The sequence below is a fragment of the Canis aureus genome, chromosome 7 (assembly GCF_053574225.1).
Source record: "Canis aureus isolate CA01 chromosome 7, VMU_Caureus_v.1.0, whole genome shotgun sequence".
Classification (NCBI taxonomy): Eukaryota; Metazoa; Chordata; class Mammalia; order Carnivora; family Canidae; genus Canis; species Canis aureus.
In genome coordinates, this window is record NC_135617.1 from 60,741,276 (window position 1) to 60,767,789 (window position 26,514).

At 41.7% G+C, this 26,514-nt stretch overlaps 1 long non-coding RNA gene across 6 annotated transcripts in view; it reads left to right on the plus strand.

Annotated features, from left to right (window-relative positions):
- The window catches only part of LOC144317482 (uncharacterized), a 46,974-nt gene extending 22,278 nt beyond the window's left edge, over positions 1 to 24,696 (plus strand). For 5 of the 6 annotated variants that reach the window (XR_013383483.1, XR_013383481.1, XR_013383482.1 and 2 more), the window contains 3 exons: positions 10,118 to 10,199; positions 21,612 to 21,755; positions 24,450 to 24,696. This is a non-coding gene — a long non-coding RNA (uncharacterized LOC144317482). Of the gene's footprint in view, positions 1 to 10,117; positions 10,241 to 21,611; positions 21,756 to 24,449 lie in introns of all 6 variants that reach the window. The other variant, XR_013383484.1, reaches the window with a different exon arrangement.
- Positions 24,697 to 26,514: the final 1,818 nt, after the last annotated feature.

A 26,514-nucleotide genomic window follows, 5' to 3' on the forward strand; every position in this document is an offset into this window, starting at 1 on the left:
AATTACACAATCACATGTGCCAAGAAAACATAATTCATTTCCTGTAACTGATTAAATCTTAACAACTCCAATACCACTAGTGGGTTGGTACCTTAAACTTGCCAATTAATAGGATTGCCATGTCTTCTGGTTTCAACAGACTGTTTGTGGCAAAGCAGCTCCTTCAGGTAAATTCTAAAGTCTTTTTTTTTTTTTTTAAGATTTTATTTATTTTTTCATGAGAGACACAGAGGGAGGCAGAAACATAGGCAGAGGGAGAAGCAGGCTCCCTGCAGGGAGCCCAATGTGGGACTCGATCCTAGGACCCCGGGTTTACGACCTGATCTGAAGGCAGACACTCAACCACTGAGTCACCCAGGTGTCCTTAAAGTCTTGAGATTGTCTCCTCCTCTTCTTTCTGATATGTCTCCTGGAGGGTGAAATGGCTGTGTGGCCTCCTCTAAATGGGGAGAGAGAGTCTTACATATGCTCTCACAGAGTCTCTGGCGCCTCTGGTTCTGAAGTTTTCCTTATCTGGCTTCTGATCGCTGGCAACCTTGTTGGCTACTACCCTTGTCTGCATGCAGTGAAGTGTTGGTTTAATCTCTTAGTTTAGTCATGACTCAGTGGTACCTCCACTGATCATTGTCTCTTATTGGCTCCTGTTGACTCTAAGGATCTCTCTGAGTCTTACCTATGTCCTTGAACCACCCGGGGTTCAAGCAGAAACATGATTCCTCTGAAACACAGTGGGGTCTCAGGAAATTTCGGAGGCTGTTTTATGCTCTCTTTGCCTAGCTAGGGCACATTTCTATGTCTACACTTCTACACTTGGCAAAGGAGGGAGGTGAAAAGATATGCAGGTTACCCACCTCAAAACACAAGTTCTTTGCCTTACAGAGACTTCCCCCTTCTTCCCTGATTCAAAGAATTTTTTAAAAAATATTTTATTTATTTGTTTGTTTGTTTATTTAACAGAGAATGAAAGAGAGAGTGCACAGGCAAGGCAGAGGAGCACAGGGAGAGGGAAAAGCTAGATCCCAGGACCCAGAGATCATGACCAGTGCCAAAAGCAGATGCTTAATCGACTAAGCTACCCAAGTGTTCCTCATAAAGCAAAGTTAAGTCAGAACTATAAAGCAGGGGATCCCTGGGTGGCGCAGCCGTTTGGCGCCTGCCTTTGGCCCAGGGCGCGATCCTGGAGACCTGGGATCGAATCCCACGTCGGGCTCCCAGTGCATGGAGCCTGCTTCTCCCTCTGCCTGTGTCTCTGCCTCTCTCTCTCTCTCTCTCTCTCTCTCTCTCTGTGTGTGTGTGTGACTATCATAAATAAAAATTAAAAAAAGAAATAAAAAAAAAGAACTATAAAGCAGATTCAGGATTCCAAACTCAATGAAAATTCACCATGTGATTAAACTTGGCTTCTTACACAGCACACAAAGCAGGACAGAAGACAAGCCATACAACAAACAAGATAACAGAAGAGTATAGAAAGTGAATGAACTGGAATGCCTGGGTGGCTCAGCGGTTGGGCGTCTGCCTTTGGCTCAGGGTGTGATCCTGGAGTCACAGTATTGAGTCCCACATTGGGCTCCCTGCATGGAGCCTGCTTCTCTCTCTGCCTGTGTCTCTGCCTCTCTCTCTCTGTGTCTCTCATGAATTAATAAAATTTTAAAAAGTCTTAAAAAAAAAAGTGAATGAACCAAATGCAAAGTCAGTCTGTGAGTGCACAGTTGAGATAGGCCTCAGTCTGGTCCAGGTCAGCTCCTGGCACTTAACTGCTTCTAATGCTCAAGCAGTGAAGGGTCTCTGTTATGTTTGGGGATCAATCTGGCAGAGGCTTTGGCTTTGGCAGCAGTTGCCTTTTTCAAGTGGTCAGACATAGAAGGGTCATGTCTGAAGAGTCTGACAGTTTGCTGCCAAAATCCTTCCCTTTTTAAAGGGATTGAATCAGTTGCAGGTCCGGGCAGCCCTCCTCTGGTTCTGCACATTATCAGTTCTGGGGTTGTGAGGTGATGTTGTTGGTCTGGGCAGTATCTCCTAGATGGGGTACCTTTAACATTGCTTGACATAAGCTCCTGCTTGACATGAGAGACTCCATTTTGCTCTCTACAATAAGAAAAAGGGGTGCCTGGGTGGCTAAGTCAGTTGGATGGCCAGCTCTTCATTTTGGCTTAGGTCATGATCTCAGGGTCCTGGGATCAAGCCCTACATGGGGCTCTGAGCTCAACAGGCAATCTGTTTGAGGATTCCCTCATCATCTCCTTCTGCCCCTCTTCTGCCCCTCTTTCCCTCTCCCTCCCTAAAATAAATCTTTAAAAATAATTGATAAGAAAAAGAAAGGCAGGGCACCTGGGTAGCTCAGTGGTGGAACGTCTGCCTTTGGCTCAGGTCATGATCCTGGGGTCCTGGGATCAAGTCTCGCATCAGGCTCCCTGTAGGGAGCCTACTTCTCCCTCTGCTTATGTCTCCGCCTCTCTTGCTGTGTCGTTCATGAATAAATAAATAAAATCTTAAAAAAAAAAAAGATAAGGATAATTCGATGGAAAAGTAGGTAGGAGATTTTTTTTTTTTAAGATTTTATTTATTTATTCATGAACGACACAGCAAGAGAGGCGGAGACATAAGCAGAGGGAGAAGCAGACTCTCCGCAAGAAGCCCAATGTGGGACTCGATCCTGGACCCCAGCATCATACCCTGAGCCGAAAGCAGACGCTCAACCGCTAAGCCACCCAGGCGTCCCAGGCAGGAGAATTAATAAATGAGTAAAATAAAATAAAACGGCACGTGCCTTATATGCTTTAGGAAACACATGTATACCAAAGGGCTGGGAGACCAAAGTATGAAAGGCTTTCACTTCATTGAGGCATTTTGTGATTTTGCATACAGCTGTCCCCTCCAAAATGAAGGACAAATTGCCTTATATGTGCCATGTACCACTAAATGAAAAAACAGAGAGACAATACTCAGGTGACTTAAGAGACAGTGTTTACCATACTTAGGTGTACTACTCTGATCTCCTTACCTGGTCACCTGAAATGAAGCCACATTTGAGTGGGACTCAGAGGAAGAGAAGTCTCTGCAGCTGGTCTAGTCTACAGTGCAACTTAGTCCTTTTGATCCCTTTGATATGCAGTGTTTGTGGCAGAGGCACTATATGGAACCTGTGGCAAGTTCTGACAGGAGAATGATAACAGAGGCCCTTGACTGTGACCTTTGACAAGTAAATATTCTCTCTTTGAAAATCAGCTCTTGGTTTATCAGCGCAGGGGTTTAGTGCCTGCCTTTGGCCCAGGGCGCGATCCTGGAGACCTGGGATCAAATCCCATGTCAGGCTCCCGGTGCATGGAGCCTGCTTCTCCCTCTGCCTGTGTCTCTGCCTCTCTCTTTCTCTCTCTGTGTGACTATCATAAATAAATAAAAATTAAAAACAAACAAACAAACAAAAAAAACCCCAGAAAATCAGCTCTTGGCTTGCTGTTGGGCGGTGGACACAGAATTGCCATGGAACTCAAGCTGCTCATCACGAGCCCTGTAGTCCTCCTAAATATGAAGCTGGGTATCATCAAATAGAAATGATCTACATAAGGTGATGCTTGAGCAGATCCCGACGACCCAAGTGGCTCACAGTACCCATACCCCTACTTCTACTGCGTTACTGCTTCCATTACTGTGACCTGATTAGATGTGTCCTGTTAGCAGTTGACTGTGATGGAAAGACATCTCTATTAGTCTATAGCTACTTTACCTGATATGTTGGCATTAGAAATAAATGGACTGCTGCACTCTTATGGCCCCAAATTGAGGATGTTGGGTGTAGGCAGGACTTCAAGAAATCCATCTATGTAGTTTTCCCAAAAGGAGAGAAAGCCAGAGGCAAAAATCTGCACTGATTCTTGGACAGAGGCTAATGGCTTGGCTAGATGGGGAATTAGAAGTAATATTAAAAGGAAGTCTGAGAGGAAGAACATAGATGAGACACTCAGAAGGGTCCCAAATGTGAGACTCTGTCAGGCTTCAGTTGCAGATTGCAGATATCACTGTAGTTGAAGGGGAAAAGGGTGTGCTATTAGGGATTAGGTGGCTTATACAATAGTTGAAAGTGTTAGAGGAATAAATTTTACATGGGGCTTGTAAGACCAACTTCCTGCCCCTAGACTCTCACCAATTCTTCTATGGTTGGGTAAGCTATAGCTGCCACCACAGGAAACTATCAAATTAATGAACTAGTAACCACAGAGCTGGTTTTTCTGCCATGATCCACAGCAGCAAAGTAGATACTCATACCCCAGCAAAGTAGTAGAGATTCACACTCTCCTCCTCTGTACTTAACTCGGTTAAGTCAGGTTTGTTTTTAAGATTTTATTTATTTATTCATGAGAGACACCCAGACAGAGGCAGAGACATAGGCAGAGGGAGAAGCAGGCGAGGAGCCCAATGCAGGACTCCACCCTGGGATCCTGGGATCACACCCTGAGCTGAAGGCAGATGTTCAACCACTGAGCCACCCAGGTGTCCCAGTCAGTCAGTTTTAAATTCAAGTCTCATGTAATTGCAAAATCAACAGATTCTTCATCACATCTGGAACCCTAACTGCAACAGGATCTAAGACTCAGCTTTAGCTTTCCAGACCATGTGTGTTGAGCCAACCAATCTATTATAGTGAGAATATTGGTGTCCTAGGTATAGAAGAGGCCTGGTTCTAAACAATCTAAACAAGTAGACAACATGACCTGTTCTGTAAATGGTGTCCAGCCTTTACTCTAGTTAGCCTAGAGCTCTCTATGAGCTTATGAACAAAGTGGTCATGGGGTGATTGATGGGGTTATGCAAGGGCTCAACAATATGGACTTTCTCTTACTAAGACAGACCTAGCTAGTTCCAACTTGGACCCCTTCCCTTAAGGAGGGAGAACTAATATGTCTTCACTATAGAAGAAACTTATTTTGGATTTCTATATATTTTCCCTGCCTACCATACTCTGCCAGCACCACCATCCGGGAAGTTACGGAATGCCTTATGGAATGCCTTATGTATGTATCAAGATGACATTCCACATATCACTGCTTTTGACCAAGGGAATTCACAGTGAAGGAAGTAGGGCAGTTGGGATATACAATTTAACCCCATGGTACTCCTTTGTCTTATTGTCTATTTTAGCTGGCCTTATAATATAGACCTTATTGAAAATAAGTCTTAGTTATTTGGCCAATCAGAAGACAACATCTAGGGCAGCCTGGGTGGCTCAGCAGTTGAGCGTCTACCTTTGTCTCCGGGCGTGATTCCAGAGTCCTGGGATCAAGTCCCACATCGGGCTCCCTGCTTCTCCTTCTGCCTGTGACTCTGCCTCTCTCTGTGTGTCTCTAATGAATAAATAAATTTAAAAATCCTAAATAAAAGAAGACAACATCTCATAATATTAGAGTGGTATGCTATAGAATGTGCCACACACTCTGGACCAGGATCAACTGTAATGGAGCTACTTTTTTCTTTTTTCTTTTTCTTTCTTTCTTTCTTTTTTTTTTTTTTTTTGAGCTACTTTTTTCATACCCAGAATTCACAAGTGGTGCCTCTTACAGTGACACTTGTATCTGTAAGAAATCACCACAAATTTAGTGGCTCAAACCAACACATTTATGGTATTACAGTTCTGAAGGTCAGAAGTCTGAAATGGTTCTCACTGAACTAAAATCAAATGTCGTTATGGCTGTATGACTTTTGGAGGTTTTAGGGGCAAACCTGTCTCCTTGCCTTTTCCAACTTCTAGAGACTGCTCACATTCCTTGGCTCATGGCTCCCTTCCATTTTCTTTTTTTTTTTTCTCTTTATTAGGTTTTTATTTTAATTCCAATATAGTTAACATGCAGTGTTATATTGGTTTCAGGTGTACAATATAATGATTCAACACTTCTATACATCACCCTGTGCTTATCACAGCAAGTGCACTCCTTAATCCCCATCACCTATTTCTCTCATCCCTCCACTCATACCTCCCCCCTGGTAACCATCAGTTTGTTCTCTATAGTTAGGAGTCTGATTCTTGGTCTCTCTCTCTCTCTTTTCTTTGCTTGTTTTGTTTTTTAAATTCCACATGAGTGAAATCATATGGTATTTATCTTTCTTTGTCTTTTTTTAAAGATTTTATTTATTTATTTATTTATTTATTTATTTATTTATTTATTTATTTATTCATGAGAGACAGAGAGAGAGAGGAGCAGAGACACAGGCAGAGGGAGAAGCAGGCTCCATGCAGGGAGCCTGATGTGGGACTTGATCCCAGGTCTCCAGAATCATGCCCTGGGCTGAAGGCGGCACTAAACCGCTGAGCCACCCAGGTTGCTCTATCCTTCTTTGTCTTATTTCACTTAGCATTACACTCTCTAGCTCCATCCATGTCATTGCAAATGGCAATAGAGGGGCACTGGGTGGTTCAGTGGTAGAGCATCTGCCTTTGGCTCAGGTCCTGGGATTGAATCCCACATCGGGCTCCCCACAGAGAACCTGCTTCTCCCTCTGCCTATGTCTCTCTGCCCTTCTCTCTGTGTCTCTCATGAATAAATAAATAAAATCTTTAAAAACAAAAAACAAGAAAACTCCACAAATAGCAAAAGAGAAATAAAAACAAAAATAAACTATTGGGACTATATCAAAATAAAACCTTCTGTACAGCAAAGGAAACAACAAGACTAAAAGGCAACCTACTGAATGGGAGAAGATATTTGCAAATGACATGTCCAATAACAGGTTAATATCCAAAATATATAAAGAACATATACAACACCCAAAAAACAAATAATCCAATTTAAAAATGAGCAGAAGACATGAACAAACATTTCAGAAGACATACAGATGGCCAATAGAAACATGAAAAGATGCTCAACATCACTCATCATCAGGGAAATGCAAAGCAAAACTACAATGAGGTATTACCTCAAACCTTTCAGAATGGCTAAAATTAAAAACACAAGAAACAGTAAGTATTGACAAGGATGTAGAGAAAAAGGAACCTTCTTACACTGTTGGTAGGAATGCAAACTGATAGCCACTGTGGAAAACGTGTGGAGGTTCCTCAAAAAGTTAAAAATAGGGCAGCCCAGGTGGCTCAGTGGTTTAGTACCACCTTCAGCCCATGGAGTGATCCTGGAGACCAGGGATCAAGTCCCACATCAGGCTCCCTGCATGGAGCCTGCTTTTCCCTCTGCCTGTGTCTCTGCTTCTGTGTGTGTGTGTTGTGTGTGTTTGTGTGTGTGTGTGTGTGTCATGAATAAATAAATAAAATCTTTAAAAAAAAAAGTTAAAAATAGGTGTGCCTGTGTATCTCAGTTGGTTAAGTGTCTGCCTTTGGCTCAGATCATAATCTCAGGATTATGGGATGGAGGCCTGTGTCAGCCTCCTTGCTCAGCAGGGAGTCTGCTTCTCCCACTCCCTCTGCCCTTCTCCATGCTCATGCTCTCTCTCTCAAATAAATAAATAAAAGTTAAAAATAGAACTACCCTACGATCCAGCAATTTCACTACTGGCTATTTACCCCCAAAGTGCAAAAACACTAATTCAAAGGGATACGTTGGGATCCCTGGGTGGCGCAGCGGTTTGGTGCCTGCCTTTGGCCCAGGGCGTGATCCTGGAGACCCGGGATCGAGTCCCACATCGGGCTCCCGGTGCATGGAGCCTGCTTCTCCTTCTGCCTGTGTCTCTGCCTCTCTGTCTCTCTCTGTGTGACTATCATGAATAAATAAATAAAATCTTAAAAAAAAAAACAAAGGGATACGTGCACCCTTATGTTTATAGCAGCATTATTTATAGTAGCCAAATTATGGAAGTGACTCTTCCATTTTCAAAGCCGGCAATGGTTGGTCAACTCTTTTTTTTTTTTTTGGTCAATTCTTTTTCATGCTTCATCATTGACATTGAGTCTTCTGCCTCCCTCTGTCATTTATAAGGTAAAATGTGATTACATTGGGCCCACCTGTGATTACTTGTGATTACATTGGGCCCACTGGATAATCCAGGATACTCCCCTCCATCTCAAGGTCAACTAAATAACAATCTTAATGCCAGCTGGATCCTTAATACTTTTGCCATGCAACGTAACATATTCACAAGTTTTAGGTATTAAGATATGGCCATCTTTGGGGACTGTTATTCTACCTACCACATCATCAACTCTGAACTCTGCTAGGGAAAAGTTTGACCAGTTGGCACAATAGAGAGGGTCAGATTGCCACTTGGCCACTTTGGGCTCCTCACTGCAATGGGTCAACAGGGAAAAATAAAATTAACAGCATTGATTGGAATCATTAATCCCAATTTGCAAGAATAAATAAGTTTGTAAATACATGATGGTTCAAGGAGCATATAGATGGGACCTGGAGGGCCCCCAGGGGTACACCCTTATATAGCATGTCCAGTACTAGACATTTATGAAAGACTCCTTCAATTTCTTGTATAAGCAGGACCACCAAGGGCTTGGATCCTTCAGAAATGAAATTTGGGACACACTGGGGAAAGCTGAAGTTCTGCCCAAAGGCATAGAGAACATGGACCAACTAGAGAGGGCAGAGGTCATAAATTCCTACAGTCTTCTGCCATTAGTTGTGGAAATGAGAACTATAGTCTCCACCCATATTTCCTTCCTTAATTTTTCCTAAGTATATTCATCTATCTAAACTAACTTCTCTTTTAATTCCTTTCTCACCTTTAAAAAAGTTTATTATTTATTTAGGCAATCTTTACACCCAACCTGGGGCTTGAACTCATGACCCTGAGATCAAGAGTTGCATGCTCTTCCAACTGAGCCAGCCAAGTGAACCTCTTTTCCCACCTTTTTTTTTTTTTTAAGATTTTATTTATTTATTCATGAGAGACACAGAGCGAGTGAGCGAGAGAGGTAGAGACACAGGCAGAGGGAGAAGCAGGCTTTCATGCAGGGAGCCTGACACGGGACTCGATCCCAGGACCCCAGGATCACACCCTGGGCTGAAGGCAGGCGCTAAACTGCTGAGCCACCCAGGGATCCCCTTTTCCCACCTTTTGAAAAACATAAATGCCATAATTGGTGATTGATGACTTTACAAGTTAGTCTTGTCATGAGCACAGTATGAAGGCGCACACACAAGTTGTGGCTTTCCACAATGTTAGCTTTATTCAATCATAAAGCAAAGTTAAATCAGAACTATAGGGGATCCCTGGGTGGCTCAGTGGTTTAGCGCCTGTCTTCGGCCCAGGGCATGATCCTGGGGTCCTGGGATCACAGCCTGGGATCCCTGCGTGGAGCCTACTTCTCCCTCTGCCTGTGTCTCTGCTTCTCTCTCTCTCTCTCTCTCTCTTTCTCTCTGTGTGTGTCTCTCATGAATAAATAAATAAAATCTTAAAAAAAAAAACTATAAAGCTAGTTCAGGATTTCAAACTCAATGAAAATTCACCATGTGATTAAACTTGGCTTCTTACACAGCACACAAAGCAGGACAGAAGACAAGCCATACAACAAACAAGATAACAGAAGAGTATAGAAAGTGAATGAACTGGAATGCCTGGGTGGCTCAGCGGTTGGGCGTCTGCCTTTGGCTCAGGGTGTGATCCTGGAGTCACAGTATTGAGTCCCACATTGGGCTCCCTGCATGGAGCCTGCTTCTCTCTCTGCCTGTGTCTCTGCCTCTCTCTCTCTGTGTCTCTCATGAATTAATAAAATTTTAAAAAGTCTTAAAAAAAAAAGTGAATGAACCAAATGCAAAGTCAGTCTGTGAGTGCACAGTTGAGATAGGCCTCAGTCTGGTCCAGGTCAGCTCCTGGCACTTAACTGCTTCTAATGCTCAAGCAGTGAAGGGTCTCTGTTATGTTTGGGGATCAATCTGGCAGAGGCTTTGGCTTTGGCAGCAGTTGCCTTTTTCAAGTGGTCAGACATAGAAGGGTCATGTCTGAAGAGTCTGACAGTTTGCTGCCAAAATCCTTCCCTTTTTAAAGGGATTGAATCAGTTGCAGGTCCGGGCAGCCCTCCTCTGGTTCTGCACATTATCAGTTCTGGGGTTGTGAGGTGATGTTGGTCTGGGCAGTATCTCCTAGCTGGGGTATCTTTAACTGCTTGCGTCATTGCTTGACACAGGCCCTTGCTTGACATGAGACTCCATTTTGCTCTCTACAGTCTACAGAAATATCAGGATAAGCCTGGGCAGAACTAGGAGAGAAGTGGGCATCAACAGACACTGGACTTACAGCTGGATGCAGTGAGTGTTGAAACCTGAGGTTGTCTTTTTGGGAGGAGGCAGTAAGTGATTTCATGTGTATAAGGGATATTTAGGGGCACCTGGGTGGCTCAGTCAGTTAAGCTTCTGACTTTGTCTTAGGTCATGATCTTGGGGTCCTGGGACTGAGACCTGTGTCATGCTCGCTGCTCAGTGGGGAGTCTGCTTGTCCCTCTGCCCCTCCACCTGCGTGTGTGCTTTCTCTCTTTCTATGTCTCAAAGAAATAAATAAAATCTTAAAGAAAGATGTATCTACAGTGTGTTAGAATTACTTTTTGGAAGGCTAAAGGAGAAGAATGTATGTGGATAATAGCAGGAGGGATTTTCTGAGACTTGTTCTCTACATTTCTTTTTAAAGATTTTATTTATTTGACAGAGAGCACAAGCAAGGGGAGCAGCAGGCAGAGGGAGAGGGAGAAGCAGGCTCCCTGATGAGCAGTGAGCCTGATGCGAGGATTAAGGATCATGTCATCCCAGGACCCTGGGACTTGATCTGGAGCTGAAGGCAGATGCTTAATCAACTGGGCCACCCAGAAGTCCCTGTTTCTCATCAATACTGTGAACTGCACAATTTTCTTTTTCTTTCTTTCTTTTCTTTCTTTCTTTCTTTCTTTCTTTCTTTCTTTCTTTCTTTCTTTCTTTCTTCTTTCTTTTCTTTTCTTTTCTTTTCTTTTCTTTCTTCTTTCTTTCCTTTTTTTAAGATTTTATTTATTTATTCATGAGAGACACGGAGAGAGAGGCAGAGACACAGGCAGAGGGAGAAGCAGGCTCCCTGCATGGAACCCATGGAACCCAAAGTAGGACTGGACTAGACCTGGGATCATGACTTGAGCCAAAGGCAGACGCTCAACCACTGAGCCACCCAGGTGCCCCCACAATTTAGTTTCAATCATTTTATTTTCTGTTTGAGTTAGCCAGAGTTGAGACTTCTTGCTTATACCTAAAAAGCCTTATTGACACAGCCTCCCAGCCTGTCTTATCCCTCCCCTTATCTCTTCACACCTATCAATTTCTTATTCCTAAAACACAGAAAGAATAAGATCACCTTATTTTGTCATGCAGAAACCTCCAAAGGCTTCCCCATTACTCACAGGGAATACACTAGAGTCCTTACTCTGAGATGCAAGGTTCTCACCAGGCTGATGTCAAGCTGCCTTTCCAAATGCATCTTTGCCTGCTCCCTTCTAAAAGTCCAGTGAGATTGTCTCTGGGGACTCTGAGAATCGCCAAGAACGTTGCAATATAATCTTTTCTCAGGATAAAGGAGTATAACCTTTGACCACCCCAGTCCTTAAGAAGGTCTCTATATGCAAAACTTACAAACAAATTACAAACAATTGTAACAATTGGACTTAATGATTCACTGCCTCATGATTTATCTTTTTTTTTATTGTATTCAAAGAGGGCTGCAACTACCCCTATGGTGACATCAGTCTGTACTTTCTAATTGATTAAGTTCTTCTTTCCAGCTTATCTCTCTTAAGTCAGGCAAAAGACCCTGCAAGCAAAGCAACCCCTGATGAGAATGGAAACTACCCCCCAATCAATAAGGACTGCCCTGAGCCAGGGAAACCCTGTGCAGTTGACTCTGACAGTGATCGACCTGCTCTTTCCTGCCCACCTGCATGTACCGACTGACTTTCCCCCCTCGTTTTCCTTATATAAACCTGGAAATATTGTTAGCACTTTGGTGACAGTCTTTGAGATGCTAGTCCATGGTCTCCCTGTTGGTGGCTTCACCAAAATACATTCCTTTCTTGTTTTACCACCACTCGTCTCTCTCTCCCTTTGGATTTTGTCAGCAGTTGAGTGGCCAAACCTGGTGTGTTTGGAACCCCAGGAGCCAGGTGTTCTTGTACCCCTGTGCCCCAACTACAGTATCTTGAACAGCCACAGAAAAAAACAAAAACAAAAAAATACCCTCTAAACCCTATGAGCTTTTCAAAGATAGGGACCATGTCTTTCTCATCACTGTAGACAAAAACCTAATAATGTTCTTGGCATCTATTATTATTAGAATTTTAAACAATTCAGGGATACTTAATTTTTTTTCTTTTTACAAGTAACAGCGTGGATTTGAGCTTGTTTAAACTAAAAATGAAATCAATTAGATGGTGTAATGGTTGATTTGCTGTGTCAGCCTGGCTCAGCCATGGTGCCCAGATATTTAGACAAACATTATTCTGGATGTCTTTGTGCAGGTGTTTTTTGGATGAGATTAACACTTTAATTGGTGGATTTTGAGTAAAGCAGATTACTTACATAATGTGGCCTCATGCAATCATCTGAAGGGCTTAGTAGAACAAAGTGGCATCACCAAACAAGAAGGACTTCTGCCAGCAGACGGCCTTCAGACTTGAAGTGCAGCTCTTCCCTCAGTCTCCAGCTGCTGGCCTACCCTGCAGACTTCGGACTTGCCAAGCCATCACAACTGCATGAGCCAATTCCTTAAAATAAACCTCTATATATATCCACATCCTGTTGGTTCTGTTCCTCTGGAGAACCCTGACTAATACAGAAGGTTATTAGGTTATTGTGTGTGGTATGAAATATATTTGGCCTTTTCTAGCACAAAGTCCCTAAAACTCCTGGAATTTCCTGATACGAGTGTCTGGTTATTCATAAGGTGACGTAGGGTAGGACCCTAGATAGACTTAAAGTGGGGCTGGTCATGAGAAAGACCAAGTGATTAGAAAGTTGGAACTTTCAGCCCCACCACTGACCTCTGGGAAGGGAAAGGAGAAGGCCTGATGACTAAATTCTATAAACTCTTTAATTAGGAGATTAGCTTCTGTGTTGGTTAAGTACATCTGCATGCTAGAAGGGTGGCACACCTCAGTGCCATGAAGATAGAACCTCTTGTGCTCAGGACCCCTCTAGACCTTGCTCTTGTGTACCCCTTCATCTGGCTGTTCATCTGTACAACTTATAATATCCTTTATAATAAGCTGGTAAATGTAAGGAAGTGTTCCCCCCAGCTTTGTGAGCCATTCTAATAAATTATCGAATCTGAGGAGAAGGTTATAGGACCCCCTCATTTATAGCCAGTCAGAAGCACAGGTGACAACCTGGACTTGTGAATGGCATCTGAACTAGGGACAGTCTTGTGGGACAGAGCACTTAGCCCATGGGATCTGACCCTAGGTGGACATGTCAGAATGGAGTTAAGTTTGTAGGATATCCAGTTGGTGTTCACTGAGAATTGGAAAATTGCTTAGTGGTGTTGGGAAAGAGTTATCCAGGATTAATTCCAGAGTTATCTCATGAAATCCAACTAAATTTTAAAAATTATTATTATTTTTTAATGTTTTATTTATTTATTCATGAGAGACAGAGAGAAAGAAAGGTAGAGGGAGAAGCAGGCTCCCTGTGGAGAAGGAGCCCAATGTAGGACTCAATCCTAGGACCTGGAATCACGACCTGAGCCAAAGATAGATGCTTAATCAACTGAGCCACTCAGGTGCCCTAAATTATTATTATTTTTATTTTAAATAGGCTCCAAGCCCAATGTGAGGCTTGAACTCATGACTCTCAGATCAAGAGTCTCATGCTTTACCAACCTAGCCTGCCAGACACCCCTACCAACTAAATTTTTAATAACTAGATCTTTTTTATTTTTATTTTTTTAGAGTTTACTTATTGACAGAGAAACGGAGCACAAGCAGGGGGAGCAGCAGGCAGAGGGAGAGGGAGAAGCAGGCTCCCCACTGAGCAGGGACCCTGATTTGAGACTTGATCCCAGGACCCTGGGATCACAACCCTAGCCAAAGGCAGACACCTAACCAACTAGGCCACCCAGGTGCCCAATAACTAGATCTTGAAAAGAAAAAGAGCTGAAGTAACTTCTGGAATATAAGCAGCTGGAGTTATTTAGACAATTGTCACTGATGTGACTCAGCTTGTAATAGTTTTTCATTGGTGTCTCTCACTGATAAAACTCCTAGGAGAGACTAAGTGATTGGCTCAACTAGAATTGGGTATCTATCTATGTTTCAATCAGCTCTGACCATAGCACACAAATATGGTTGGAAATAACATATCTCTTTGGGGGGAGGCAGTTTTTAGAGAAGGATGAATCACTGTGAAGACCTCAACAAATTATGGCACGCTGTGTGAAGAATATTATAATTTCATTTCTCAAGCTACATTTTCTTGGTCCCAACTTCACCATAAGTTCTTTGAGAACAAGAAAGTTGAGGTATAATTAATAATTCCTCAGAACTTAGCTCACACAACTAAAAATCTAACAGAGATCCAACCTATGTCTAGGTTGGATTCATTCTAGCCATGTGTCTGATGAACCAGTGGCAAGGGCCTGATAAACTAGGCTATGGACTGCCCTTGGGAATAACTCATTCTAAGGGAAGAGAGCATCTGACAGGTAAATTTTGACTAATGACAAAGTCTTTGTGATGACTAATTTTATGTATCAAGTTGATTGGGCCCTGTGGTGCCCAGATATTTGGTCAAAAATTATTATCGCCACGTCTGTCAGAGTATTTTTGGATGAGATCACATTTGAATCAGTAGACAGAGTAAAACAGACTGCACTCCCTAATGTGAGCGGGGCTTATCTAATCAGTTGAAGGCCTGAATAGAACAAAAAAGGCTGACCCTCCTGCAAGTAAGAGGAAACTACTGCCTGATTGTTTGGGCTAGGACATCAGTTTTTTTCTGCCTTCAGACTCAGCTGAAACATTGGCCTGCTGGCTTTTAAACTAGAATCATACTGTTGGTGGTCCTAGATCTCCAGCTTACTGACTACAGATCTTGGGACTTCTGAATCTCCAGAACTATATGAGCCAATTCCTTAGAATCTGTCTCTTTTCTCTGTCTCTTGTTCTCTCTGTAGGCTCAGAGACCATGCCCTGTGGCCTCTCCAGCAGAGTGCTGGACTTCCTACATAGCACCTTAGGCTCCTCAAAGCAAAAGCTTTCCAAAAAGGAGGAAATGGAAACTACCAGTTCTTTTTTTTAAGATTTTACTCATTTATTTGACACACAGAGAGAGCACAAGCAGGGGGAGTGGCAGGTAGAGGAAGAAGGAGAAGCAGGCTCCCCGCTGAACAGGGAGCCCAATGTGGGGCTCAGTCCCAGGATCTCAGGATCATAACCTGAGCCGAAGGCAGATGCTTAACTGAGTGAGCCACCCAGGCACCCCCACCAGTTCTTTTAAAGGCCAGGAACAGAACTGGCCCAGTGTCATCTCCACCGAACTCTATTGGTTAACATGAATCATAGACTAACCTGCATTCAGAGTTGGAAGGGACCACACAAGGCTATAATTATTAAGAAGTGTAGTTCATTGAGGGCCATCTTTGCAAAGCTACCACAGATAGTTTAGCTGGGTATCAAGTCTAAGTTGAAAATCATTTTTCACTCAGTATTTTTACTGCATTGTACCTACTGAGAAGCCAATACCACTCTATCCCAAATCCTCTGTACATGGCCTCCTTTTGTCTCTGGAAGATTGTAGGATATTCTTTTTATTGTCAGTGTTCTGAAACTTCCAGCCATCTTACAATGGGTCTTTTTCATTCATTGTATGTATTGGGCACTCAGAGAGACTTCCAATTTGGAGACTCATCCTTTGGTTCTGGGAATTTTTATGTATTATTTTATTTCTTTGATAATTTCTTCCCCTCTCTTATCTCTGATCTCTCTAGAGTTTTTATTAGTCAGACGTAAGATTTCCTGAACTGATCATCTAATCTTTTAAAGTTTTATTTTTCCCCAATGTCCATCTCTTTCGCATTTGTTCCACATTCTGGGGGGTTTCCTTGTCCTTAAACTCCACTCTTTAATGTAAATTGTTATTTTTCCCCTTACAGTTTTTTGGGAAATATTTATTTTATTTAATTTTTAGAGGGACAGAGAAAGAGAGCTTGCACAAGTAGGGGGGAAAGACAGAGGGAAAGAATCTTCAAGCAGACTCTCCACTGAAGATGGAGCTGGATGTGGGGCTCAGTCTCACTCATGATCCTGAGACTATGACCTGAGCCAAAACCAAGAGTCAGGTGCTCAACTGACTGAGCCACCCAGGCACTCCATTGGTCATTATAGTTTTAATTTCCAAATACCCTTTTCTGATTTTGTTTTATAGTCATTTCTCTTGTCTCATGGTCACAATACCATCTCATGTCTTTTTGAGGATATTATCTCATTTAGTTTTAATTTTCCTTTGGCTCTCTTTTCTTTGTCCCTCAGAGTTTCTTTTTCCTTTCTTTTTTTCTTTTTAAATATTTATTTATTGAAGTAATCTCGACACTCAACATGCAGCCTAAACTCATGACACCAAGATCAAGTGTCACACATTCTTCCAACTGAACCAGCTAGATACTCCCCTCAGAAATTGTTAAAAATTTCTGATGTTCAGGTTACAGGTGGTTCTCAGCTGGTAATCCTTGGCTGTAACTTGTATTTAAGAGAGAGACACTAAGAAGCTGAGTAGCTCTAGGTGCATGGCTTGGGCTTGTGGGTAAGTGGGCTTCATTGCAGAGTTCCTCAAATGTTGGTGTGTATACACCTTTTTTCTGGGGGTGATTCAGTTTCTTTAAGGGAGAGTCCTTCAGTCTCCTGGCTAGGAATATAGGCTTGCCTGCCTGCATTCTGGAAACAGGTTAAAAAAAGGATTGGAAGGTCTTGCCAGACTGTTGTCCTGTTTTTCAGTATGAAATCTCATCACCATGCTCTGCTATGGAGACTGCTCTAGAAATAACCTCCCATCTGTTGGGGAAGGAAGGGGGCAATCATCTGGCTACATGGGGGGGAAGAGGCCAAGGGATCCAACTACTCCTCATACCAACTTAAAACCCAATTCTACTATTTCAGTACCACCTCCAATCCCAGTGTTGGAGGTACCTGGGGTCTCTAAGATAATCAGATTTCTGTTTATGAATCATCTGGTCTCTTTTGGGACACCTCTTTGCATGCCTGTTTTCTGTTTTGCTGAGTCAGTTACCCATCACCATTTACTTTCTATCTTCCTAAATTTTGTTAACATCTCCTGTTGTTCTCATTATTCCTCTTATTTCCTTTGTTCTTGAATATTTGCCTTCTTAGTTCCTTTATTGTCTTTTTTCTTTTTAAATTGAGGTAACATTCACATAATAAAAAAATAACCATTTAATTTTATTTTTTATTTTATTATTATTTTTTAAAATAACCATTTCAAAGTGAACAATCTAGTGGAATTTAGGGCCTTCCTATCTCTGAGTAAGATTACATTCTGAGGTACTTGGGGTGAGGACTCTAACATCTTTTTCTGGGGCACACAATTCAACCCATAAAGAAGATGTGAATATTAGGTAGGAACTAGCAACATCTTCCACACTTACTTGGACAAAGAATCATTGGGTTGGGGCACCTGGTGGCTTAGTTGGTTAAGCATCCAACTCTTGGTTTTGGCTGAGGTTGTGATTTCAGGGTCCTGGGACCGGGCCCCATATCAGGCTCCCTGCTCGGCAGGGAGTCTGCTTGAAGATTTTCTCCCTCTCCCCCTCTCCCTCCCTACTCATGTTCTCTCTCTCTTTCTCTCTCTCAAATAAAATAAATAAATCTTAAAAAAAAAAAAAGGAATCATTGGGCTTGTCATGTGCAGCAAGGTAAGGAGGTTGTCCAGGCAAGGGTAGCCTGGGATTGGCATTAGAGCCCCTGAGGGAAAGGAGAGCTTCTATTTGATGTGGTGGCCCTGTGTGGGATGTCATAGGAGAGTGTTCACATTGGGGGATATTGTGCATCAGCCTGGAACAGGGTGTCAGAGTCCAAGTGAAATGAGAAGGGTATCTGCACAGGGGAAGGAATGGTGATGGCAGAGGGAGACCAGTTACATACAGAGAGACTGATCGATAAGTAAAATTGTTGAGGATCCAAGTTTGTCAGTGTCACATAAGAAAGTAATGAATATGGAAAGGGAAGAAACTAGATTGAGCCCTGTGGAGTTATACCATAATTAGTGATACCTTTGTGAACTCATGTTATTCAAGAAGGAGATGATAGATAGATAGATAGATAGATAGATAGATAGATAGATAGATAGATAAATAGATAGATATATATAGATATAGATAGATATGTAAATATAGATATGTATATGTGTGTGTATATACATACATACATTTTCTAGTTCTGTGCACTGAGAAGGCCAGGATATGGAGATACCCCAATAACAATGAACACACCTACTACACAGATCTTGGATTCTAAGTATTACTTCTCACTGAAAGGAGCCAAGACTTCTTACAGGAATGTCTGACTCCACCACTGGAAAGAAGGAAAGTACAAGATAAGCTGAATATTTTGTCATGCCCAAAAAGAAGGAAGTACTCAAAGAATAATGGAAATGTGTCAAAAGAACACAGAATGGGGATCCCTGGGTGGCGCAGCGGTTTGGCGCCTGCCTTTGGCCCAGGGCACGATCCTGGAGACCCGGGATCGAATCCCACGTCGGGCTCCCAGTGCACGGAGCCTGCTTCTCCCTCTGCCTGTGTCTCTGCCTCTCTCTCTGTGTGTGACTATCATAAACAAATAAAAATTAAAAAAAAAAACACAGAATGGGCTCTCACTGGCAAAACTGGGGACAATTTGAGGATCAAAATAAACAATGATAGTAACAGATTACTGTTTATTGAATATAATCAGAAACCACTAGTCTATAGTTGGATAAAAGAATGAGTGGATTATATGATGAACAGGACATTTACAGTTTCAGATACTTCTCCACAAAATACTTACAAATTCCTAAAGAAAAAAGACACTTCACAGTAGATAAGCCTGGCAGATATCACCTTCATCAAGTGATGAAAGTACACCTTTTCAGCACTGGGAAAGAATGTTTGAAGTCTTGCACCACCTGATAGGATTCAATGAGAGGAACATATCATCCCTTCTATATTATTCCTACCAAAGATGTGTAACCTGAATCCAACCATTAGGAAATCCCAACAGAGCCAAATTGAGGCACATGAAATAACTGGCTTATAGTCCTTTAAAATACCAAGTCATGAATGTCAAGCAAAGAATGAACTGTTCCTAATGAATGGGACTAAAAAGATTAAAAAAATGAAATGCAGTATATGATTATGATCTGAATTTTTTTAGGACAACTGGAGAGTCTTGAAGAGAATCTGAGAATTAAGTGGTAGTTATATATCAATGTTATTTGTATTTACTGGAGTTATGTCCTGATTTTAGGAAAAACCTACTGAAGTACCCAGGAGCAGTGAGGCAACAAATAGCAATTTACTCTCAAATCATTCAAGAACAAAAAACCTCTATAATTTGTATAACTTGCAAAATTGTTTCCCAACCTTAGGTCAGGAATGGATTACAAGTATGTCAAGAAATTATTCCTTTCAGTCCTGAGTAAGAATAGGTGGAGACTAGGTAGATAGGTGGCTGGAGTGGACAGAGTCAAAGACAATGAAAAACGTAAAAATTGGGAAACACTAGATAAAGGGTTCCTTCTGCCTAGAAGGCTTTACTCTGTACTTCTGCCTCCTACTCACCTTCAGAACTCAACTCCAACATCACTTATTTTGGAAGCCCTCCTTAGCCTCTATTCCCAGGTTAGATCTCCTTACTATATGTTCTCAAACCATCCTGTGCCTTTTGTTCATTGTATTTACCACAGTTGTAATTTTAAGTTTATGAAAGTAGGGTCTTCATCTCCTCTTCCTCCTCCTTTTTAAAAACTTTTAAAATTGAAATCTAACATACAGAACAAAAAATCTTAAGAGTATAGCTTGATGAATTGTCACAAAGTGAACACATCTTGGTCAAGAAATAGAACATTCCCAGGATTCCAGAAGCCCCCCTCATGTAACCATTGAATTTCAAACATCATAATTAATTTTGCCTGCTTCAAAGAACCCAGCATAAATAAAATCATACAGTTTGTGGATTTTGTGTGTCTGGCTTCTTCTATCTGTGAAATTCAAAAAGTTATGCATACAGCTGTATAGTTATTGCATACAGCTGTAGTCTATTTTTTGCATTGCTATATGGTATTCCATGGTATGAATATGAATATACTATCATGTGTTCATTATAAAGTAAAATTTTGGGATCCCTGGGTGGCGCAGCGGTTTAGCGCCTGCCTTTGGCCCAGGGCGCGATCCTGGAGACCCGGGATCGAATCCCACGTCGGGCTCCTGGTGCATGGAGCCTGCTTCTCCCTCTGCCTGTGTCTCTGCCTCTCTCTCTCTCTCACTGTGTGCCTATCATAAATAAAATAAAATAAAAATAAAGTAACATTTTGACTACTATAAGTAATGCCATAAGAATGTTTTTGTATGTCATTTTTATTGGGGGAAAACACAGAATACTTAACCTTTTAATCATTTTTAAGTGTACAATTCAGAGGCATTAAGCTTATTCACATTTTTGTACAACTATCACCACCATCCATTTCCAGAATTTTTTTCTGTACATGTCTTTTTGATGAATATATGTGCATATATCTGATGGGTATATATCTTAGAAATCCTGGGTCGTAGCATATGTTCAACATTAGTAAATACTGCCAAACAATTTTCCAAAGTGGTTGTACCAATTTACATGCCCATCAGCCCTGTATGAGAGTTCTCATGACTCTATGCCCTTGTTTACACTTGGTATTATTAATCTTTAAATTATTCTTTTTTTCCCTCTCTCCTTCAGAGAAGGAGTGTGTGTGTGCATGTGAGCAGGGGATAGGGGGTAGGAGAGGAGGGGAGGGCAGGGAGGAGAAGCAGAGGGAGAGAGACAGAGCAAGAACTGCACGCAGGCTTCATGCCCAGTATGGAGCCCAACTCTGGGCTCTATTTCACAACCCTAAGATCATGACTCGAGCCAAAATAGAGTCAGAAGCTCAACCTAGGCTCCCTGCTTTTTTAATTATTCCAGTTAAGTGTTTAGTACAGTGTATCTTTTTCTATTTCTATGATAACAAAGTTTAGCACCTTTTTGCATACTTTTTTTTCTTAGAGAGAGGGTGGGGAGGGGCAGAAGGAGAGGAGGAGAGAGAGAGAGTCTTAAGAAGGCTCCATGCCCAGCATGGAGCCAGATATGAACCTTGATCTTCACAACCCTGAGATCATGACCTGAAGCAAAATCAAGAGTCAAGCACTTAACTGACTAAGCCACCCATGCACCCCACACCTTTTCACATACTTAATAACCACTGGATAGCTGCTTTTGTTAAATGATTGTTCAAGTCTTTGCCTATTATTAATTGGATTGCCTATATTTTTCTTATCAATGTACAAGTTATTTGTATACTCTAGTATGAGCACTTTGTTGGTTAAATGTTTTTGCAAGTGTCGTACCTCATTCTATGACTTATGTTTTCATTCTTTTAATGGTGTTTTTTGATAAACCAAAGTTTCTAATTTAAAGATATATGTATTTATTTTAGGAGGGGAGGAGCAGAGGGAGAGAGAATCCTGAAGCAGACTCTCTGCTGTACAGGGAACCCAATCTGGGTCTCAATTCCAAGGCCCCGAGATCATGACCTGAGCCAAAATCAAGTGTCAACCACTTAACCAACTGAGCCATCCAGGTACCTCTAAAGTTTTTAATTTTAATACAGTGTTATGTGCCAGTTGTTTCATTTATAGTTAGTGTTTTTTGTGTCCTATTTAAGAAATCTTTCTTTGCTTATTGAAAGTCATCAAGATTTTCTCTTACGTTAGCTTCTAGAAACTTAATTGTTTTATCTTTTACAATCTAAAATTTGTATGTAGATAGATTATTAATCTGGGGGCACCTGGGTGGCTCAGTGGTTGAGCTTTTGCCTTTGGCTCAGGTCGTGATCCTGGGGCCCTGGGATCAAGTCCGCATTGGGCCCCCTGAGGGGAGCCTGCTTCTCCCTCTACCTGTATCTCTGCTTCTCTCTATGTCTCTCATGTAAAATAAATAAAATCTTAAAAAAAAAAAAAAGTCTTGGGGCACCTCGGTGGCTCAGTCGGTTAAGCATCTCACTTGATTTTGGTCATGATCTTGGGGTCCTAGAATTGAGCCCTGTCAGGCTCCACACTCAGTGGGGAGTCTGTTTGATATTCTTTCTGTCCTTTGCCCTCTGACCCTCCCCCGCCCCATGCATGTCTCTCTCTCTCAAATAAATAAGTAAAAATCTTTAAAAATATCCTTATATATATATATATATTTTTTTTTAATTTTTATTTATTTATGATAGTCACACAGAGAGAGAGAGAGAGGCAGAGACATAGGCAGAGGGAGAAGCAGGCTCCATGCACCGGGAGCCCGACGTGGGATTCGATCCCGGGTCTCCAGAATCGCGCCCTGGGCCAAAGGCAGGCGCTAAACCACTGCGCCACCCAGGGATCCCATTATCCTTATATATTTTAAAAAGATATAAAATATCTTTAAAAAACTAACACCAACAACAATATTAACAGCTAACACTAATGTTTATTACCAAGCATTTCCCCAACCTTTTAACATGAAACCACTAGCATGTACACCAATATATCCCAAAATACAATACACATACCTGGAGTAATTCTAGAGATTTATGTAAAACACACATGAAGTTGTAGACGCTAATAGATAAGTGTTTGCTCAATTCTCTAAAAGATGATTTACGTATCAAATTTGTATATCTCTACACCCAGCATGGGTCTGGAACTCACAACCTCAAGATCAAAAGTTGCATGCTCTACCGACTGAGCCAGCCAGGTGCCCTTGTTAGTTTGGTTTTTAAATTATTTCATAAGCAGTCTTTTCTTTTTTCTTTTTTCTTTTTTTTTTTTTTAAGATTTTATTTACTTATTTGAGAGAGAGCACGAGAAAGAGAGAGAGAGAGAAAGAGAAGGAAACAAGCAGGGAGGAGGGGCAGAGGGAGAGGGAGAAACAGACTCCCTACTGAGCAGGGAGCCTGATACGGGGCTCTATCCAAGGACCCTGGGACCACAACCAGAGCCAAAGGCAGACACTCAATTCACTGAGCCACCCAGCAGTCCCTATAAGCAGTCTTTTCTACTGGTCTCACAGACCAACCCTACTACCATATAGGAAGGGACTATACTAAGGTGTGAATCCCAAGAGACAGAGATCATAAGGGCCATTTTGGAGGCTGGCTATCACATCTTAGGAATATAAATTGCTTGCTAGCACACTAGTAATTACACCTGGACTTCAAGTTCATAGGCTACAATTTTTCTTCTCTCTCTCTCTTTAACTCTTTTATATTGTAAAAATTTTCAAACCATACACAAATATGCATGAAACATAAACGTGCAGCTTACTAAGTTATGAAAACCTGTTATCTGTGGAAAAATGATCACCCAAGTAAAGACATGGAATGATGCCAATATCCTAGAAGCTCCCCCTCATCTCCTGAATCAGAACATCCACCCTTCCATACTTATAATGACCACCATGCTGATTTTTATGGCCTTCAGATTGCTTTTCCTTATAATGCATCACCGAAGAATGCACTCCTATTCACTATAGTTTCGTTGTGCCCGTTTAAAATTTTTTTATAAATGGAATCATGCAGTATGTGCTAGTTTTGTAACTATTTCCTTTGGTTCAATGTTACGTTCTTAAGATTTATTTATATTATTGAATTAAGCAGTTTGTTAATTTTCAACTCTGTATGGTATACCATTCTATAAACATACCAAAATGTATCCATTTTACTGTTGAAGAATATGTGGACTATTTGTCTATTATAACAAATCTGTGAGCATTTTTTAAGATTATTTATTTATCTGAGAGAGAGAGAGAGAAATTGTGAGTGGGGGGAGAAGTAGAGGGAGAGGGAGAGAGAATCCCAAGCAGATTTGGGTGGGAACCGAGCACAGAACCTGATCCCACAACCCTGAGATCATGCCTTAGCCGAAATCTAGAGTCAGATGCTCAACCGACTGGGCCACCCAGGTGCCCCTTCTGTGAGCATTCTTATATATATCTCCCAGTAAACTTGTACTTGCATTTCTTAGGATATGTATTTAGGAATATAATTGTATAGTCATTTTCAACTTTAATAGATAATGCCAGACTGTTTTCCAAAGTGGGACTGTTTTACAGTCCCATCTGCAGTGTATGTGAATGTCCCTTGTTCCACATCCTCACCAACATCTGGAATTTTACCCCTGTTAGTAAGTGTAAAGTAGTAGTTCATTATGGTTTTACTTTGCATTTTCATGATCATTTGTGAGTTTTTACATGTTTATTTGCCATTTGGATTTCCACTTTGTTTTGTTAATTTTATTTATTCATTTGACAGAGAAAGCACAAGCAGGAGGAGTGGCAGGAAGAGAGAGAAGGAGAAGCAGCCTTCCCATTGAACAGGAAGCCCAATGTGGGGCTCAATCCCAGGACCCTGGGATCATGACCAGAGCTGAAGGCAGACACTCAGCCAACTGAGACACCTAAGCACCCTAGATTTTCACTTTTGATCACCTACTCAAGTATTTTGTCCATATTTTGATCGAAGTTTCTGGTTTTTTGTTATATTACAACTGTTGTTTATATATTGTGGCTATGAGTCCTTTTTTATGTGTAGCACATACCTTTTCTGACTCCATTCTCTTAGTGGCATCTTTTGATAAGCAGGAGTTAATAGTAATGAACTCAGTTATATCAATCTTTTCCTTATCAGTTGTGTTAGCCTAGTTCCCCCCAAACCAGAGCCACATTGTATTATCAGAGAGTCTAGGGAGCAGGTGTGAGGGACAAGGAGAGTGACACAGGAAAGTAAGGATAACCAACAGGAGGATGGTTTCATCAACCTGGTGGCCACTAAATGAAAGTGATTGCTGGATCTGGGGCCTCTGTTCTCATTTAACAAACTGTTTCATAAGATCATCTTGGGAGAGGTGAGGTAATAGAAGAAATGGGGGAAAATTATTCATTGGCTCTTGGCTTTTGCTGATCAAAGTTCTACCCCACTGGGCATTATCTCCTTCACACTTGGAAGTTGCGTGTATGAGGATACACCTTAAAAATCAGACAAATGAAACCCTTTATTTTCATTTTAGAGGAGTTTAGGGACTTAATAGTGATGATGCATGGATTGAATCCACCATGTTTAACATAAAATCATATTTTCTAATTGGTTATTGATAGTATATAGGAATTAGTGTTACCAAAGTACTGCCATTCCATTCACTGAGAAGCAAGTGCCTAGGCTCAGTTCTCAACTAGACTGTCAACATTTTTGTCCTCCTACTCACTTGGCACATAACTTCCAATAAAGTTATAAACACAAGTAGAAGGTTGGCAATAGTTGTGTTCAGCTTGCATGTAAGGGTCAGAGTGTCCTTGGCTTCAAGCTAAAAATCTATCCCAGGTCCTCCCCACCCTGGGAAGCACTTATATCTCCATACACAGGAGTGAAATCTCTGACTGCTACCCTTACTTCTAGACTTATTTCAAAGCCTAGGGGATCTGTGGGATTTGCAAATATTCACAGGGGAGTTTTATCTTGTTTTAAAGCTTAGGTCTCTTTTCCCTTTTCAAAGTTTTATTTATTTTTAATTATTTATTTATTTATTTATTTGAGAGGTGGGAGGGGCTGAGAGAGTGGGAGAGAAAGAAAGAATCTTTTTTTTTTTTTTTTTTTTTTAGAAAGAAAGAATCTTAAGCAGACTCCACATTGAGTGCACAGCCCCATGCAGGGCTCAATCTCATGACCTTGGGATCACGACTGGAGTGGAAACCAAGAGTCTGATGCTTAACCAATTGAGCTAACCAGGAGCCCCTTCCATTTTCAAATTTTATCTGTCATTGCTATAGGTCTGCTATAGTGAGTGTGTGTGTGTATGTGTAAACCCATCTCACCATTTTCATCAGAAGTCTAGTAAGAGCAGGCACCTGGGTGGCTCAGTTAGTTAAGTATCCAACTCTTGGTCTGGCTCAGGTCTTTTTTTTTTTAAATATTCATTTATTTACTTATGATAGACATAGAGAGAGAGAGGCAGAGACACAGGAGGAGGGAGAAGCAGGCTCCATGCACCGGGAGCCCGACGTGAGACTCGATCCCAGGACTCCAGGATCGCGCCCTGGGCCAAAGGCAGGTGCCAAACCGCTGAGCCACCCAGGGATCCCCTCTGGCTCAAGTCTTGATCTCAGAGTCATGAGTTAAAGCCCCACTTTGGGCTCCATGCTGGGCATGGAGCCTACTTTTTATTTTTTTATTTTTTAAAGATTTTATTTATTTATTCATGAGAGACACACAGAGAAAGGCAGAGACATAGGCAGAAGGAGAAGCAGGCTCCATGCAGAGAGCCCAATGTGGGACCCAATCCCGGGTCCGGTGCCCTGTGCCGAAGGCAGACGTCCAACCACTG